The sequence below is a fragment of the Schistocerca piceifrons genome, chromosome 2 (genome assembly GCF_021461385.2).
Source record: "Schistocerca piceifrons isolate TAMUIC-IGC-003096 chromosome 2, iqSchPice1.1, whole genome shotgun sequence".
Taxonomy (NCBI): Eukaryota; Metazoa; Arthropoda; class Insecta; order Orthoptera; family Acrididae; genus Schistocerca; species Schistocerca piceifrons.
In genome coordinates this window covers 95,266,348-95,283,555 of record NC_060139.1, presented here as the reverse complement: position 1 = coordinate 95,283,555, position 17,208 = coordinate 95,266,348, and the positions used below count along the sequence as shown (strand labels likewise).

The 17,208-nt window shown below is 48.5% G+C and overlaps 28 non-coding genes across 28 annotated transcripts; 13 read left to right on the top strand and 15 right to left on the bottom strand.

Moving 5' to 3' along the window:
- Positions 1 to 64: 64 nt before the first annotated feature.
- Positions 65 to 136, bottom strand: Trnap-ugg. Its single transcript has one exon. It is a non-coding gene; the product is annotated as a tRNA-Pro (tRNA).
- A 557-nt stretch (positions 137 to 693) lies between these two features.
- Trnaq-uug lies at positions 694 to 765 on the top strand. Its single transcript has one exon. It is a non-coding gene; the product is annotated as a tRNA-Gln (tRNA).
- A 507-nt stretch (positions 766 to 1,272) lies between these two features.
- On the bottom strand, positions 1,273 to 1,344 carry Trnap-ugg. Its single transcript has one exon. It is a non-coding gene; the product is annotated as a tRNA-Pro (tRNA).
- A 557-nt stretch (positions 1,345 to 1,901) lies between these two features.
- Positions 1,902 to 1,973, top strand: Trnaq-uug. Its single transcript has one exon. It is a non-coding gene; the product is annotated as a tRNA-Gln (tRNA).
- Positions 1,974 to 2,480: 507 nt separating this feature from the next.
- Trnap-ugg lies at positions 2,481 to 2,552 on the bottom strand. The gene has a single exon. It is a non-coding gene; the product is annotated as a tRNA-Pro (tRNA).
- A 1,136-nt stretch (positions 2,553 to 3,688) lies between these two features.
- Positions 3,689 to 3,760, bottom strand: Trnap-ugg. Its single transcript has one exon. It is a non-coding gene; the product is annotated as a tRNA-Pro (tRNA).
- Positions 3,761 to 4,317: 557 nt separating this feature from the next.
- Positions 4,318 to 4,389, top strand: Trnaq-uug. The gene has a single exon. It is a non-coding gene; the product is annotated as a tRNA-Gln (tRNA).
- A 507-nt stretch (positions 4,390 to 4,896) lies between these two features.
- Positions 4,897 to 4,968, bottom strand: Trnap-ugg. Its single transcript has one exon. It is a non-coding gene; the product is annotated as a tRNA-Pro (tRNA).
- Positions 4,969 to 5,525: 557 nt separating this feature from the next.
- Trnaq-uug lies at positions 5,526 to 5,597 on the top strand. The gene has a single exon. It is a non-coding gene; the product is annotated as a tRNA-Gln (tRNA).
- Positions 5,598 to 6,104: 507 nt separating this feature from the next.
- Positions 6,105 to 6,176, bottom strand: Trnap-ugg. The gene has a single exon. It is a non-coding gene; the product is annotated as a tRNA-Pro (tRNA).
- A 557-nt stretch (positions 6,177 to 6,733) lies between these two features.
- On the top strand, positions 6,734 to 6,805 carry Trnaq-uug. The gene has a single exon. It is a non-coding gene; the product is annotated as a tRNA-Gln (tRNA).
- Positions 6,806 to 7,312: 507 nt separating this feature from the next.
- On the bottom strand, positions 7,313 to 7,384 carry Trnap-ugg. The gene has a single exon. It is a non-coding gene; the product is annotated as a tRNA-Pro (tRNA).
- A 557-nt stretch (positions 7,385 to 7,941) lies between these two features.
- Trnaq-uug lies at positions 7,942 to 8,013 on the top strand. Its single transcript has one exon. It is a non-coding gene; the product is annotated as a tRNA-Gln (tRNA).
- Positions 8,014 to 8,520: 507 nt separating this feature from the next.
- Positions 8,521 to 8,592, bottom strand: Trnap-ugg. The gene has a single exon. It is a non-coding gene; the product is annotated as a tRNA-Pro (tRNA).
- A 557-nt stretch (positions 8,593 to 9,149) lies between these two features.
- Trnaq-uug lies at positions 9,150 to 9,221 on the top strand. Its single transcript has one exon. It is a non-coding gene; the product is annotated as a tRNA-Gln (tRNA).
- A 507-nt stretch (positions 9,222 to 9,728) lies between these two features.
- Trnap-ugg lies at positions 9,729 to 9,800 on the bottom strand. Its single transcript has one exon. It is a non-coding gene; the product is annotated as a tRNA-Pro (tRNA).
- Positions 9,801 to 10,357: 557 nt separating this feature from the next.
- On the top strand, positions 10,358 to 10,429 carry Trnaq-uug. Its single transcript has one exon. It is a non-coding gene; the product is annotated as a tRNA-Gln (tRNA).
- A 507-nt stretch (positions 10,430 to 10,936) lies between these two features.
- Positions 10,937 to 11,008, bottom strand: Trnap-ugg. The gene has a single exon. It is a non-coding gene; the product is annotated as a tRNA-Pro (tRNA).
- A 557-nt stretch (positions 11,009 to 11,565) lies between these two features.
- Positions 11,566 to 11,637, top strand: Trnaq-uug. Its single transcript has one exon. It is a non-coding gene; the product is annotated as a tRNA-Gln (tRNA).
- A 507-nt stretch (positions 11,638 to 12,144) lies between these two features.
- On the bottom strand, positions 12,145 to 12,216 carry Trnap-ugg. The gene has a single exon. It is a non-coding gene; the product is annotated as a tRNA-Pro (tRNA).
- A 557-nt stretch (positions 12,217 to 12,773) lies between these two features.
- Positions 12,774 to 12,845, top strand: Trnaq-uug. The gene has a single exon. It is a non-coding gene; the product is annotated as a tRNA-Gln (tRNA).
- A 507-nt stretch (positions 12,846 to 13,352) lies between these two features.
- Trnap-ugg lies at positions 13,353 to 13,424 on the bottom strand. The gene has a single exon. It is a non-coding gene; the product is annotated as a tRNA-Pro (tRNA).
- A 557-nt stretch (positions 13,425 to 13,981) lies between these two features.
- Positions 13,982 to 14,053, top strand: Trnaq-uug. Its single transcript has one exon. It is a non-coding gene; the product is annotated as a tRNA-Gln (tRNA).
- Positions 14,054 to 14,560: 507 nt separating this feature from the next.
- On the bottom strand, positions 14,561 to 14,632 carry Trnap-ugg. The gene has a single exon. It is a non-coding gene; the product is annotated as a tRNA-Pro (tRNA).
- A 557-nt stretch (positions 14,633 to 15,189) lies between these two features.
- Positions 15,190 to 15,261, top strand: Trnaq-uug. The gene has a single exon. It is a non-coding gene; the product is annotated as a tRNA-Gln (tRNA).
- A 507-nt stretch (positions 15,262 to 15,768) lies between these two features.
- On the bottom strand, positions 15,769 to 15,840 carry Trnap-ugg. Its single transcript has one exon. It is a non-coding gene; the product is annotated as a tRNA-Pro (tRNA).
- Positions 15,841 to 16,397: 557 nt separating this feature from the next.
- Positions 16,398 to 16,469, top strand: Trnaq-uug. The gene has a single exon. It is a non-coding gene; the product is annotated as a tRNA-Gln (tRNA).
- A 507-nt stretch (positions 16,470 to 16,976) lies between these two features.
- On the bottom strand, positions 16,977 to 17,048 carry Trnap-ugg. The gene has a single exon. It is a non-coding gene; the product is annotated as a tRNA-Pro (tRNA).
- Between the last annotated feature and the right edge of the window lie 160 nt (positions 17,049 to 17,208).

Genomic DNA, 17,208 nt, shown 5'->3' with positions numbered 1-17,208 from the left:
ATGGCTTACTTTCAGAGACTCGCAAGTTTATCGTAGTGCTGGGTTGTCGCGAAAGTGAAAAGTAGGGCCTGTCCGGGATTTGAACCCGGGACCTCCTGCACCCAAAGCAGGAATCATACCCCTAGACCAACAGGCCGCACAAGTAAGCAAGTCTGCACCCCGCCACCTACTGAGATCTTGCCGCACTTGCTAGTTGCAGCATCCTAGCTGGACCATATTCTCAAAGAGGTTTCTTAATCTGACACCTACGACATGCGCTGTGCTGAACACCAGTGTATGTGAATGCTGAAAGAGCTGCTTGAGTTGTGTGACAGTATTTCGACCGTGTGTAGTGCAAATGTTATCGTGTCACGAACAATCCGCCCACTACGTAGCGTTCTGTGTCAGCACGCAGTTTTCGACAGTACTCTGTGTCCATAGCTGTTTTCATAGCTAGGCTGCTTCCAGCACAAAGCATCCGCCATACGAAAGTGGCTGTTTCGCGATTTTGATTACCTGATCCTTCGACATCACTTCATGTACGAATACTGGCAAGAATTCTCGCTACATTCGAAGGTGCTCCTTCCACTTCCAGCCTACTTGGTTGCTTCATTAGCCACGCAAACACTTCCTGAGGACCATACGTGTAATGACATCGCATCTTATGGGCTTAATTACATGATACCACTGAATTTAAGAGCGCTACAGGCATCCGGTTCCATGGTGTAATGGTTAGCACTCTGGACTTTGAATCCAGCGATCCGAGTTCGAGTCTCGGTGGAACCTGACGCTGTGTTTTGCGATCGTTTCTAGAAATGTGTACGAGCCGGTGGTTGGAGTTGTATATGCAGAAATTTAACTAGGATCATGAAATGCAAAATGTTAATAGCAGTCCACACGTGAATGGGGAGCGCTCCAAATGCTTATGCTTTTGCTACTAGGATTAATAACGGGACGTAAGGGGTTCAACTGCGAGAAGACGACCTCCGCTGTTCCTCCCCGCAGGAAAGACATCTCACCGTTTTGGGTGCTGCATGCGCATGCATTTACCAAACTTGCATGCGATGTACTAGTTCCTGGGGAACGAATAGAATCGTTGTACGTGCCAGTCTTTACGTATAGATATAAGTAAGCGGAGACGGCTTAATCCTGCCACGTAGATTGCCTTCCATAAAGCGCACCTGAGAGTCTCATGGGCCGGTGGCCCGACATGCAGTTTGTCCTGCTGCATGGCTTACTTTCAGAGACTCGCAAGTTTATCGTAGTGCTGGGTTGTCGCGAAAGTGAAAAGTAGGGCCTGTCCGGGATTTGAACCCGGGACCTCCTGCACCCAAAGCAGGAATCATACCCCTAGACCAACAGGCCGCACAAGTAAGCAAGTCTGCACCCCGCCACCTACTGAGATCTTGCCGCACTTGCTAGTTGCAGCATCCTAGCTGGACCATATTCTCAAAGAGGTTTCTTAATCTGACACCTACGACATGCGCTGTGCTGAACACCAGTGTATGTGAATGCTGAAAGAGCTGCTTGAGTTGTGTGACAGTATTTCGACCGTGTGTAGTGCAAATGTTATCGTGTCACGAACAATCCGCCCACTACGTAGCGTTCTGTGTCAGCACGCAGTTTTCGACAGTACTCTGTGTCCATAGCTGTTTTCATAGCTAGGCTGCTTCCAGCACAAAGCATCCGCCATACGAAAGTGGCTGTTTCGCGATTTTGATTACCTGATCCTTCGACATCACTTCATGTACGAATACTGGCAAGAATTCTCGCTACATTCGAAGGTGCTCCTTCCACTTCCAGCCTACTTGGTTGCTTCATTAGCCACGCAAACACTTCCTGAGGACCATACGTGTAATGACATCGCATCTTATGGGCTTAATTACATGATACCACTGAATTTAAGAGCGCTACAGGCATCCGGTTCCATGGTGTAATGGTTAGCACTCTGGACTTTGAATCCAGCGATCCGAGTTCGAGTCTCGGTGGAACCTGACGCTGTGTTTTGCGATCGTTTCTAGAAATGTGTACGAGCCGGTGGTTGGAATTGTATATGCAGAAATTTAACTAGGATCATGAAATGCAAAATGTTAATAGCAGTCCACACGTGAATGGGGAGCGCTCCAAATGCTTATGCTTTTGCTACTAGGATTAATAACGGGACGTAAGGGGTTCAACTGCGAGAAGACGACCTCAGCTGTTCCTCCCCGCAGGAAAGACATCTCACCGTTTTGGGTGCTGCATGCGCATGCATTTACCAAACTTGCATGCGATGTACTAGTTCCTGGGGAACGAATAGAATCGTTGTACGTGCCAGTCTTTACGTATAGATATAAGTAAGCGGAGACGGCTTAATCCTGCCACGTAGATTGCCTTCCATAAAGCGCACCTGAGAGTCTCATGGGCCGGTGGCCCGACATGCAGTTTGTCCTGCTGCATGGCTTACTTTCAGAGACTCGCAAGTTTATCGTAGTGCTGGGTTGTCGCGAAAGTGAAAAGTAGGGCCTGTCCGGGATTTGAACCCGGGACCTCCTGCACCCAAAGCAGGAATCATACCCCTAGACCAACAGGCCGCACAAGTAAGCAAGTCTGCACCCCGCCACCTACTGAGATCTTGCCGCACTTGCTAGTTGCAGCATCCTAGCTGGACCATATTCTCAAAGAGGTTTCTTAATCTGACACCTACGACATGCGCTGTGCTGAACACCAGTGTATGTGAATGCTGAAAGAGCTGCTTGAGTTGTGTGACAGTATTTCGACCGTGTGTAGTGCAAATGTTATCGTGTCACGAACAATCCGCCCACTACGTAGCGTTCTGTGTCAGCACGCAGTTTTCGACAGTACTCTGTGTCCATAGCTGTTTTCATAGCTAGGCTGCTTCCAGCACAAAGCATCCGCCATACGAAAGTGGCTGTTTCGCGATTTTGATTACCTGATCCTTCGACATCACTTCATGTACGAATACTGGCAAGAATTCTCACTACATTCGAAGGTGCTCCTTCCACTTCCAGCCTACTTGGTTGCTTCATTAGTCACGCAAACACTTCCTGAGGACCATACGTGTAATGACATCGCATCTTATGGGCTTAATTACATGATACCACTGAATTTAAGAGCGCTACAGGCATCCGGTTCCATGGTGTAATGGTTAGGACTCTGGAATTTGAATCCAGCGATGCGAGTTCGAGTCTCGGTGGAACCTGACGCTGTGTTTTGCGATCGTTTCTAGAAATGTGTACGAGCCGGTGGTTGGAGTTGTATATGCAGAAATTTAACTAGGATCATGAAATGCAAAATGTTAATAGCAGTCCACACGTGAATGGGGAGCGCTCCAAATGCTTATGCTTTTGCTACTAGGATTAATAACGGGACGTAAGGGGTTCAACTGCGAGAAGACGACCTCAGCTGTTCCTCCCCGCAGGAAAGACATCTCACCGTTTTGGGTGCTGCATGCGCATGCATTTACCAAACTTGCATGCGATGTACTAGTTCCTGGGGAACGAATAGAATCGTTGTACGTGCCAGTCTTTACGTATAGATATAAGTAAGCGGAGACGGCTTAATCCTGCCACGTAGATTGCCTTCCATAAAGCGCACCTGAGAGTCTCATGGGCCGGTGGCCCGACATGCAGTTTGTCCTGCTGCATGGCTTACTTTCAGAGACTCGCAAGTTTATCGTAGTGCTGGGTTGTCGCGAAAGTGAAAAGTAGGGCCTGTCCGGGATTTGAACCCGGGACCTCCTGCACCCAAAGCAGGAATCATACCCCTAGACCAACAGGCCGCACAAGTAAGCAAGTCTGCACCCCGCCACCTACTGAGATCTTGCCGCACTTGCTAGTTGCAGCATCCTAGCTGGACCATATTCTCAAAGAGGTTTCTTAATCTGACACCTACGACATGCGCTGTGCTGAACACCAGTGTACGTGAATGCTGAAAGAGCTGCTTGAGTTGTGTGACAGTATTTCGACCGTGTGTAGTGCAAATGTTATCGTGTCACGAACAATCCGCCCACTACGTAGCGTTCTGTGTCAGCACGCAGTTTTCGACAGTACTCTGTGTCCATAGCTGTTTTCATAGCTAGGCTGCTTCCAGCACAAAGCATCCGCCATACGAAAGTGGCTGTTTCGCGATTTTGATTACCTGATCCTTCGACATCACTTCATGTACGAATACTGGCAAGAATTCTCGCTACATTCGAAGGTGCTCCTTCCACTTCCAGCCTACTTGGTTGCTTCATTAGCCACGCAAACACTTCCTGAGGACCATGCGTGTAATGACATCGCATCTTATGGGCTTAATTACATGATACCACTGAATTTAAGAGCGCTACAGGCATCCGGTTCCATGGTGTAATGGTTAGCACTCTGGACTTTGAATCCAGCGATCCGAGTTCGAGTCTCGGTGGAACCTGACGCTGTGTTTTGCGATCGTTTCTAGAAATGTGTACGAGCCGGTGGTTGGAATTGTATATGCAGAAATTTAACTAGGATCATGAAATGCAAAATGTTAATAGCAGTCCACACGTGAATGGGGAGCGCTCCAAATGCTTATGCTTTTGCTACTAGGATTAATAACGGGACGTAAGGGGTTCAACTGCGAGAAGACGACCTCAGCTGTTCCTCCCCGCAGGAAAGACATCTCACCGTTTTGGGTGCTGCATGCGCATGCATTTACCAAACTTGCATGCGATGTACTAGTTCCTGGGGAACGAATAGAATCGTTGTACGTGCCAGTCTTTACGTATAGATATAAGTAAGCGGAGACGGCTTAATCCTGCCACGTAGATTGCCTTCCATAAAGCGCACCTGAGAGTCTCATGGGCCGGTGGCCCGACATGCAGTTTGTCCTGCTGCATGGCTTACTTTCAGAGACTCGCAAGTTTATCGTAGTGCTGGGTTGTCGCGAAAGTGAAAAGTAGGGCCTGTCCGGGATTTGAACCCGGGACCTCCTGCACCCAAAGCAGGAATCATACCCCTAGACCAACAGGCCGCACAAGTAAGCAAGTCTGCACCCCGCCACCTACTGAGATCTTGCCGCACTTGCTAGTTGCAGCATCCTAGCTGGACCATATTCTCAAAGAGGTTTCTTAATCTGACACCTACGACATGCGCTGTGCTGAACACCAGTGTACGTGAATGCTGAAAGAGCTGCTTGAGTTGTGTGACAGTATTTCGACCGTGTGTAGTGCAAATGTTATCGTGTCACGAACAATCCGCCCACTACGTAGCGTTCTGTGTCAGCACGCAGTTTTCGACAGTACTCTGTGTCCATAGCTGTTTTCATAGCTAGGCTGCTTCCAGCACAAAGCATCCGCCATACGAAAGTGGCTGTTTCGCGATTTTGATTACCTGATCCTTCGACATCACTTCATGTACGAATACTGGCAAGAATTCTCGCTACATTCGAAGGTGCTCCTTCCACTTCCAGCCTACTTGGTTGCTTCATTAGCCACGCAAACACTTCCTGAGGACCATGCGTGTAATGACATCGCATCTTATGGGCTTAATTACATGATACCACTGAATTTAAGAGCGCTACAGGCATCCGGTTCCATGGTGTAATGGTTAGCACTCTGGACTTTGAATCCAGCGATCCGAGTTCGAGTCTCGGTGGAACCTGACGCTGTGTTTTGCGATCGTTTCTAGAAATGTGTACGAGCCGGTGGTTGGAATTGTATATGCAGAAATTTAACTAGGATCATGAAATGCAAAATGTTAATAGCAGTCCACACGTGAATGGGGAGCGCTCCAAATGCTTATGCTTTTGCTACTAGGATTAATAACGGGACGTAAGGGGTTCAACTGCGAGAAGACGACCTCAGCTGTTCCTCCCCGCAGGAAAGACATCTCACCGTTTTGGGTGCTGCATGCGCATGCATTTACCAAACTTGCATGCGATGTACTAGTTCCTGGGGAACGAATAGAATCGTTGTACGTGCCAGTCTTTACGTATAGATATAAGTAAGCGGAGACGGCTTAATCCTGCCACGTAGATTGCCTTCCATAAAGCGCACCTGAGAGTCTCATGGGCCGGTGGCCCGACATGCAGTTTGTCCTGCTGCATGGCTTACTTTCAGAGACTCGCAAGTTTATCGTAGTGCTGGGTTGTCGCGAAAGTGAAAAGTAGGGCCTGTCCGGGATTTGAACCCGGGACCTCCTGCACCCAAAGCAGGAATCATACCCCTAGACCAACAGGCCGCACAAGTAAGCAAGTCTGCACCCCGCCACCTACTGAGATCTTGCCGCACTTGCTAGTTGCAGCATCCTAGCTGGACCATATTCTCAAAGAGGTTTCTTAATCTGACACCTACGACATGCGCTGTGCTGAACACCAGTGTATGTGAATGCTGAAAGAGCTGCTTGAGTTGTGTGACAGTATTTCGACCGTGTGTAGTGCAAATGTTATCGTGTCACGAACAATCCGCCCACTACGTAGCGTTCTGTGTCAGCACGCAGTTTTCGACAGTACTCTGTGTCCATAGCTGTTTTCATAGCTAGGCTGCTTCCAGCACAAAGCATCCGCCATACGAAAGTGGCTGTTTCGCGATTTTGATTACCTGATCCTTCGACATCACTTCATGTACGAATACTGGCAAGAATTCTCGCTACATTCGAAGGTGCTCCTTCCACTTCCAGCCTACTTGGTTGCTTCATTAGCCACGCAAACACTTCCTGAGGACCATGCGTGTAATGACATCGCATCTTATGGGCTTAATTACATGATACCACTGAATTTAAGAGCGCTACAGGCATCCGGTTCCATGGTGTAATGGTTAGCACTCTGGACTTTGAATCCAGCGATCCGAGTTCGAGTCTCGGTGGAACCTGACGCTGTGTTTTGCGATCGTTTCTAGAAATGTGTACGAGCCGGTGGTTGGAATTGTATATGCAGAAATTTAACTAGGATCATGAAATGCAAAATGTTAATAGCAGTCCACACGTGAATGGGGAGCGCTCCAAATGCTTATGCTTTTGCTACTAGGATTAATAACGGGACGTAAGGGGTTCAACTGCGAGAAGACGACCTCAGCTGTTCCTCCCCGCAGGAAAGACATCTCACCGTTTTGGGTGCTGCATGCGCATGCATTTACCAAACTTGCATGCGATGTACTAGTTCCTGGGGAACGAATAGAATCGTTGTACGTGCCAGTCTTTACGTATAGATATAAGTAAGCGGAGACGGCTTAATCCTGCCACGTAGATTGCCTTCCATAAAGCGCACCTGAGAGTCTCATGGGCCGGTGGCCCGACATGCAGTTTGTCCTGCTGCATGGCTTACTTTCAGAGACTCGCAAGTTTATCGTAGTGCTGGGTTGTCGCGAAAGTGAAAAGTAGGGCCTGTCCGGGATTTGAACCCGGGACCTCCTGCACCCAAAGCAGGAATCATACCCCTAGACCAACAGGCCGCACAAGTAAGCAAGTCTGCACCCCGCCACCTACTGAGATCTTGCCGCACTTGCTAGTTGCAGCATCCTAGCTGGACCATATTCTCAAAGAGGTTTCTTAATCTGACACCTACGACATGCGCTGTGCTGAACACCAGTGTATGTGAATGCTGAAAGAGCTGCTTGAGTTGTGTGACAGTATTTCGACCGTGTGTAGTGCAAATGTTATCGTGTCACGAACAATCCGCCCACTACGTAGCGTTCTGTGTCAGCACGCAGTTTTCGACAGTACTCTGTGTCCATAGCTGTTTTCATAGCTAGGCTGCTTCCAGCACAAAGCATCCGCCATACGAAAGTGGCTGTTTCGCGATTTTGATTACCTGATCCTTCGACATCACTTCATGTACGAATACTGGCAAGAATTCTCGCTACATTCGAAGGTGCTCCTTCCACTTCCAGCCTACTTGGTTGCTTCATTAGCCACGCAAACACTTCCTGAGGACCATACGTGTAATGACATCGCATCTTATGGGCTTAATTACATGATACCACTGAATTTAAGAGCGCTACAGGCATCCGGTTCCATGGTGTAATGGTTAGCACTCTGGACTTTGAATCCAGCGATCCGAGTTCGAGTCTCGGTGGAACCTGACGCTGTGTTTTGCGATCGTTTCTAGAAATGTGTACGAGCCGGTGGTTGGAGTTGTATATGCAGAAATTTAACTAGGATCATGAAATGCAAAATGTTAATAGCAGTCCACACGTGAATGGGGAGCGCTCCAAATGCTTATGCTTTTGCTACTAGGATTAATAACGGGACGTAAGGGGTTCAACTGCGAGAAGAGGACCTCAGCTGTTCCTCCCCGCAGGAAAGACATCTCACCGTTTTGGGTGCTGCATGCGCATGCATTTACCAAACTTGCATGCGATGTACTAGTTCCTGGGGAACGAATAGAATCGTTGTACGTGCCAGTCTTTACGTATAGATATAAGTAAGCGGAGACGGCTTAATCCTGCCACGTAGATTGCCTTCCATAAAGCGCACCTGAGAGTCTCATGGGCCGGTGGCCCGACATGCAGTTTGTCCTGCTGCATGGCTTACTTTCAGAGACTCGCAAGTTTATCGTAGTGCTGGGTTGTCGCCAAAGTGAAAAGTAGGGCCTGTCCGGCATTTGAACCCGGGACCTCCTGCACCCAAAGCAGGAATCATACCCCTAGACCAACAGGCCGCACAAGTAAGCAAGTCTGCACCCCGCCACCTACTGAGATCTTGCCGCACTTGCTAGTTGCAGCATCCTAGCTGGACCATATTCTCAAAGAGGTTTCTTAATCTGACACCTACGACATGCGCTGTGCTGAACACCAGTGTATGTGAATGCTGAAAGAGCTGCTTGAGTTGTGTGACAGTATTTCGACCGTGTGTAGTGCAAATGTTATCGTGTCACGAACAATACGCCCACTACGTAGCGTTCTGTGTCAGCACGCAGTTTTCGACAGTACTCTGTGTCCATAGCTGTTTTCATAGCTAGGCTGCTTCCAGCACAAAGCATCCGCCATACGAAAGTGGCTGTTTCGCGATTTTGATTACCTGATCCTTCGATATCACTTCATGTACGAATACTGGCAAGAATTCTCGCTACATTCGAAGGTGCTCCTTCCACTTCCAGCCTACTTGGTTGCTTCATTAGCCACGCAAACACTTCCTGAGGACCATACGTGTAATGACATCGCATCTTATGGGCTTAATTACATGATACCACTGAATTTAAGAGCGCTACAGGCATCCGGTTCCATGGTGTAATGGTTAGCACTCTGGACTTTGAATCCAGCGATCCGAGTTCGAGTCTCGGTGGAACCTGACGCTGTGTTTTGCGATCGTTTCTAGAAATGTGTACGAGCCGGTGGTTGGAATTGTATATGCAGAAATTTAACTAGGATCATGAAATGCAAAATGTTAATAGCAGTCCACACGTGAATGGGGAGCGCTCCAAATGCTTATGCTTTTGCTACTAGGATTAATAACGGGACGTAAGGGGTTCAACTGCGAGAAGACGACCTCAGCTGTTCCTCCCCGCAGGAAAGACATCTCACCGTTTTGGGTGCTGCATGCGCATGCATTTACCAAACTTGCATGCGATGTACTAGTTCCTGGGGAACGAATAGAATCGTTGTACGTGCCAGTCTTTACGTATAGATATAAGTAAGCGGAGACGGCTTAATCCTGCCACGTAGATTGCCTTCCATAAAGCGCACCTGAGAGTCTCATGGGCCGGTGGCCCGACATGCAGTTTGTCCTGCTGCATGGCTTACTTTCAGAGACTCGCAAGTTTATCGTAGTGCTGGGTTGTCGCGAAAGTGAAAAGTAGGGCCTGTCCGGGATTTGAACCCGGGACCTCCTGCACCCAAAGCAGGAATCATACCCCTAGACCAACAGGCCGCACAAGTAAGCAAGTCTGCACCCCGCCACCTACTGAGATCTTGCCGCACTTGCTAGTTGCAGCATCCTAGCTGGACCATATTCTCAAAGAGGTTTCTTAATCTGACACCTACGACATGCGCTGTGCTGAACACCAGTGTATGTGAATGCTGAAAGAGCTGCTTGAGTTGTGTGACAGTATTTCGACCGTGTGTAGTGCAAATGTTATCGTGTCACGAACAATCCGCCCACTACGTAGCGTTCTGTGTCAGCACGCAGTTTTCGACAGTACTCTGTGTCCATAGCTGTTTTCATAGCTAGGCTGCTTCCAGCACAAAGCATCCGCCATACGAAAGTGGCTGTTTCGCGATTTTGATTACCTGATCCTTCGACATCACTTCATGTACGAATACTGGCAAGAATTCTCGCTACATTCGAAGGTGCTCCTTCCACTTCCAGCCTACTTGGTTGCTTCATTAGCCACGCAAACACTTCCTGAGGACCATACGTGTAATGACATCGCATCTTATGGGCTTAATTACATGATACCACTGAATTTAAGAGCGCTACAGGCATCCGGTTCCATGGTGTAATGGTTAGCACTCTGGACTTTGAATCCAGCGATCCGAGTTCGAGTCTCGGTGGAACCTGACGCTGTGTTTTGCGATCGTTTCTAGAAATGTGTACGAGCCGGTGGTTGGAATTGTATATGCAGAAATTTAACTAGGATCATGAAATGCAAAATGTTAATAGCAGTCCACACGTGAATGGGGAGCGCTCCAAATGCTTATGCTTTTGCTACTAGGATTAATAACGGGACGTAAGGGGTTCAACTGCGAGAAGACGACCTCAGCTGTTCCTCCCCGCAGGAAAGACATCTCACCGTTTTGGGTGCTGCATGCGCATGCATTTACCAAACTTGCATGCGATGTACTAGTTCCTGGGGAACGAATAGAATCGTTGTACGTGCCAGTCTTTACGTATAGATATAAGTAAGCGGAGACGGCTTAATCCTGCCACGTAGATTGCCTTCCATAAAGCGCACCTGAGAGTCTCATGGGCCGGTGGCCCGACATGCAGTTTGTCCTGCTGCATGGCTTACTTTCAGAGACTCGCAAGTTTATCGTAGTGCTGGGTTGTCGCGAAAGTGAAAAGTAGGGCCTGTCCGGGATTTGAACCCGGGACCTCCTGCACCCAAAGCAGGAATCATACCCCTAGACCAACAGGCCGCACAAGTAAGCAAGTCTGCACCCCGCCACCTACTGAGATCTTGCCGCACTTGCTAGTTGCAGCATCCTAGCTGGACCATATTCTCAAAGAGGTTTCTTAATCTGACACCTACGACATGCGCTGTGCTGAACACCAGTGTATGTGAATGCTGAAAGAGCTGCTTGAGTTGTGTGACAGTATTTCGACCGTGTGTAGTGCAAATGTTATCGTGTCACGAACAATCCGCCCACTACGTAGCGTTCTGTGTCAGCACGCAGTTTTCGACAGTACTCTGTGTCCATAGCTGTTTTCATAGCTAGGCTGCTTCCAGCACAAAGCATCCGCCATACGAAAGTGGCTGTTTCGCGATTTTGATTACCTGATCCTTCGACATCACTTCATGTACGAATACTGGCAAGAATTCTCGCTACATTCGAAGGTGCTCCTTCCACTTCCAGCCTACTTGGTTGCTTCATTAGCCACGCAAACACTTCCTGAGGACCATGCGTGTAATGACATCGCATCTTATGGGCTTAATTACATGATACCACTGAATTTAAGAGCGCTACAGGCATCCGGTTCCATGGTGTAATGGTTAGCACTCTGGACTTTGAATCCAGCGATCCGAGTTCGAGTCTCGGTGGAACCTGACGCTGTGTTTTGCGATCGTTTCTAGAAATGTGTACGAGCCGGTGGTTGGAATTGTATATGCAGAAATTTAACTAGGATCATGAAATGCAAAATGTTAATAGCAGTCCACACGTGAATGGGGAGCGCTCCAAATGCTTATGCTTTTGCTACTAGGATTAATAACGGGACGTAAGGGGTTCAACTGCGAGAAGACGACCTCAGCTGTTCCTCCCCGCAGGAAAGACATCTCACCGTTTTGGGTGCTGCATGCGCATGCATTTACCAAACTTGCATGCGATGTACTAGTTCCTGGGGAACGAATAGAATCGTTGTACGTGCCAGTCTTTACGTATAGATATAAGTAAGCGGAGACGGCTTAATCCTGCCACGTAGATTGCCTTCCATAAAGCGCACCTGAGAGTCTCATGGGCCGGTGGCCCGACATGCAGTTTGTCCTGCTGCATGGCTTACTTTCAGAGACTCGCAAGTTTATCGTAGTGCTGGGTTGTCGCGAAAGTGAAAAGTAGGGCCTGTCCGGGATTTGAACCCGGGACCTCCTGCACCCAAAGCAGGAATCATACCCCTAGACCAACAGGCCGCACAAGTAAGCAAGTCTGCACCCCGCCACCTACTGAGATCTTGCCGCACTTGCTAGTTGCAGCATCCTAGCTGGACCATATTCTCAAAGAGGTTTCTTAATCTGACACCTACGACATGCGCTGTGCTGAACACCAGTGTATGTGAATGCTGAAAGAGCTGCTTGAGTTGTGTGACAGTATTTCGACCGTGTGTAGTGCAAATGTTATCGTGTCACGAACAATCCGCCCACTACGTAGCGTTCTGTGTCAGCACGCAGTTTTCGACAGTACTCTGTGTCCATAGCTGTTTTCATAGCTAGGCTGCTTCCAGCACAAAGCATCCGCCATACGAAAGTGGCTGTTTCGCGATTTTGATTACCTGATCCTTCGACATCACTTCATGTACGAATACTGGCAAGAATTCTCGCTACATTCGAAGGTGCTCCTTCCACTTCCAGCCTACTTGGTTGCTTCATTAGCCACGCAAACACTTCCTGAGGACCATACGTGTAATGACATCGCATCTTATGGGCTTAATTACATGATACCACTGAATTTAAGAGCGCTACAGGCATCCGGTTCCATGGTGTAATGGTTAGCACTCTGGACTTTGAATCCAGCGATCCGAGTTCGAGTCTCGGTGGAACCTGACGCTGTGTTTTGCGATCGTTTCTAGAAATGTGTACGAGCCGGTGGTTGGAATTGTATATGCAGAAATTTAACTAGGATCATGAAATGCAAAATGTTAATAGCAGTCCACACGTGAATGGGGAGCGCTCCAAATGCTTATGCTTTTGCTACTAGGATTAATAACGGGACGTAAGGGGTTCAACTGCGAGAAGAGGACCTCAGCTGTTCCTCCCCGCAGGAAAGACATCTCACCGTTTTGGGTGCTGCATGCGCATGCATTTACCAAACTTGCATGCGATGTACTAGTTCCTGGGGAACGAATAGAATCGTTGTACGTGCCAGTCTTTACGTATAGATATAAGTAAGCGGAGACGGCTTAATCCTGCCACGTAGATTGCCTTCCATAAAGCGCACCTGAGAGTCTCATGGGCCGGTGGCCCGACATGCAGTTTGTCCTGCTGCATGGCTTACTTTCAGAGACTCGCAAGTTTATCGTAGTGCTGGGTTGTCGCCAAAGTGAAAAGTAGGGCCTGTCCGGCATTTGAACCCGGGACCTCCTGCACCCAAAGCAGGAATCATACCCCTAGACCAACAGGCCGCACAAGTAAGCAAGTCTGCACCCCGCCACCTACTGAGATCTTGCCGCACTTGCTAGTTGCAGCATCCTAGCTGGACCATATTCTCAAAGAGGTTTCTTAATCTGACACCTACGACATGCGCTGTGCTGAACACCAGTGTATGTGAATGCTGAAAGAGCTGCTTGAGTTGTGTGACAGTATTTCGACCGTGTGTAGTGCAAATGTTATCGTGTCACGAACAATACGCCCACTACGTAGCGTTCTGTGTCAGCACGCAGTTTTCGACAGTACTCTGTGTCCATAGCTGTTTTCATAGCTAGGCTGCTTCCAGCACAAAGCATCCGCCATACGAAAGTGGCTGTTTCGCGATTTTGATTACCTGATCCTTCGATATCACTTCATGTACGAATACTGGCAAGAATTCTCGCTACATTCGAAGGTGCTCCTTCCACTTCCAGCCTACTTGGTTGCTTCATTAGCCACGCAAACACTTCCTGAGGACCATACGTGTAATGACATCGCATCTTATGGGCTTAATTACATGATACCACTGAATTTAAGAGCGCTACAGGCATCCGGTTCCATGGTGTAATGGTTAGCACTCTGGACTTTGAATCCAGCGATCCGAGTTCGAGTCTCGGTGGAACCTGACGCTGTGTTTTGCGATCGTTTCTAGAAATGTGTACGAGCCGGTGGTTGGAATTGTATATGCAGAAATTTAACTAGGATCATGAAATGCAAAATGTTAATAGCAGTCCACACGTGAATGGGGAGCGCTCCAAATGCTTATGCTTTTGCTACTAGGATTAATAACGGGACGTAAGGGGTTCAACTGCGAGAAGACGACCTCAGCTGTTCCTCCCCGCAGGAAAGACATCTCACCGTTTTGGGTGCTGCATGCGCATGCATTTACCAAACTTGCATGCGATGTACTAGTTCCTGGGGAACGAATAGAATCGTTGTACGTGCCAGTCTTTACGTATAGATATAAGTAAGCGGAGACGGCTTAATCCTGCCACGTAGATTGCCTTCCATAAAGCGCACCTGAGAGTCTCATGGGCCGGTGGCCCGACATGCAGTTTGTCCTGCTGCATGGCTTACTTTCAGAGACTCGCAAGTTTATCGTAGTGCTGGGTTGTCGCGAAAGTGAAAAGTAGGGCCTGTCCGGGATTTGAACCCGGGACCTCCTGCACCCAAAGCAGGAATCATACCCCTAGACCAACAGGCCGCACAAGTAAGCAAGTCTGCACCCCGCCACCTACTGAGATCTTGCCGCACTTGCTAGTTGCAGCATCCTAGCTGGACCATATTCTCAAAGAGGTTTCTTAATCTGACACCTACGACATGCGCTGTGCTGAACACCAGTGTATGTGAATGCTGAAAGAGCTGCTTGAGTTGTGTGACAGTATTTCGACCGTGTGTAGTGCAAATGTTATCGTGTCACGAACAATCCGCCCACTACGTAGCGTTCTGTGTCAGCACGCAGTTTTCGACAGTACTCTGTGTCCATAGCTGTTTTCATAGCTAGGCTGCTTCCAGCACAAAGCATCCGCCATACGAAAGTGGCTGTTTCGCGATTTTGATTACCTGATCCTTCGACATCACTTCATGTACGAATACTGGCAAGAATTCTCGCTACATTCGAAGGTGCTCCTTCCACTTCCAGCCTACTTGGTTGCTTCATTAGCCACGCAAACACTTCCTGAGGACCATACGTGTAATGACATCGCATCTTATGGGCTTAATTACATGATACCACTGAATTTAAGAGCGCTACAGGCATCCGGTTCCATGGTGTAATGGTTAGCACTCTGGACTTTGAATCCAGCGATCCGAGTTCGAGTCTCGGTGGAACCTGACGCTGTGTTTTGCGATCGTTTCTAGAAATGTGTACGAGCCGGTGGTTGGAATTGTATATGCAGAAATTTAACTAGGATCATGAAATGCAAAATGTTAATAGCAGTCCACACGTGAATGGGGAGCGCTCCAAATGCTTATGCTTTTGCTACTAGGATTAATAACGGGACGTAAGGGGTTCAACTGCGAGAAGACGACCTCAGCTGTTCCTCCCCGCAGGAAAGACATCTCACCGTTTTGGGTGCTGCATGCGCATGCATTTACCAAACTTGCATGCGATGTACTAGTTCCTGGGGAACGAATAGAATCGTTGTACGTGCCAGTCTTTACGTATAGATATAAGTAAGCGGAGACGGCTTAATCCTGCCACGTAGATTGCCTTCCATAAAGCGCACCTGAGAGTCTCATGGGCCGGTGGGCCGACATGCAGTTTGTCCTGCTGCATGGCTTACTTTCAGAGACTCGCAAGTTTATCGTAGTGCTGGGTTGTCGCGAAAGTGAAAAGTAGGGCCTGTCCGGGACTTGAACCCGGGACCTCCTGCACCCAAAGCAGGAATCATACCCCTAGACCAACAGGCCGCACAAGTAAGCAAGTCTGCACCCCGCCACCTACTGAGATCTTGCCGCACTTGCTAGTTGCAGCATCCTAGCTGGACCATATTCTCAAAGAGGTTTCTTAATCTGACACCTACGACATGCGCTGTGCTGAACACCAGTGTATGTGAATGCTGAAAGAGCTGCTTGAGTTGTGTGACAGTATTTCGACCGTGTGTAGTGCAAATGTTATCGTGTCACGAACAATCCGCCCACTACGTAGCGTTCTGTGTCAGCACGCAGTTTTCGACAGTACTCTGTGTCCATAGCTGTTTTCATAGCTAGGCTGCTTCCAGCACAAAGCATCCGCCATACGAAAGTGGCTGTTTCGCGATTTTGATTACCTGATCCTTCGACATCACTTCATGTACGAATACTGGCAAGAATTCTCGCTACATTCGAAGGTGCTCCTTCCACTTCCAGCCTACTTGGTTGCTTCATTAGCCACGCAAACACTTCCTGAGGACCATACGTGTAATGACATCGCATCTTATGGGCTTAATTACATGATACCACTGAATTTAAGAGCGCTACAGGCATCCGGTTCCATGGTGTAATGGTTAGCACTCTGGACTTTGAATCCAGCGATCCGAGTTCGAGTCTCGGTGGAACCTGACGCTGTGTTTTGCGATCGTTTCTAGAAATGTGTACGAGCCGGTGGTTGGAATTGTATATGCAGAAATTTAACTAGGATCATGAAATGCAAAATGTTAATAGCAGTCCACACGTGAATGGGGAGCGCTCCAAATGCTTATGCTTTTGCTACTAGGATTAATAACGGGACGTAAGGGGTTCAACTGCGAGAAGACGACCTCAGCTGTTCCTCCCCGCAGGAAAGACATCTCACCGTTTTGGGTGCTGCATGCGCATGCATTTACCAAACTTGCATGCGATGTACTAGTTCCTGGGGAACGAATAGAATCGTTGTACGTGCCAGTCTTTACGTATAGATATAAGTAAGCGGAGACGGCTTAATCCTGCCACGTAGATTGCCTTCCATAAAGCGCACCTGAGAGTCTCATGGGCCGGTGGCCCGACATGCAGTTTGTCCTGCTGCATGGCTTACTTTCAGAGACTCGCAAGTTTATCGTAGTGCTGGGTTGTCGCGAAAGTGAAAAGTAGGGCCTGTCCGGGATTTGAACCCGGGACCTCCTGCACCCAAAGCAGGAATCATACCCCTAGACCAACAGGCCGCACAAGTAAGCAAGTCTGCACCCCGCCACCTACTGAGATCTTGCCGCACTTGCTAGTTGCAGCATCCTAGCTGGACCATATTCTCAAAGAGGTTTCTTAATCTGACACCTACGACATGCGCTGTGCTGAACACCAGTGTATGTGAATGCTGAAAGAGCT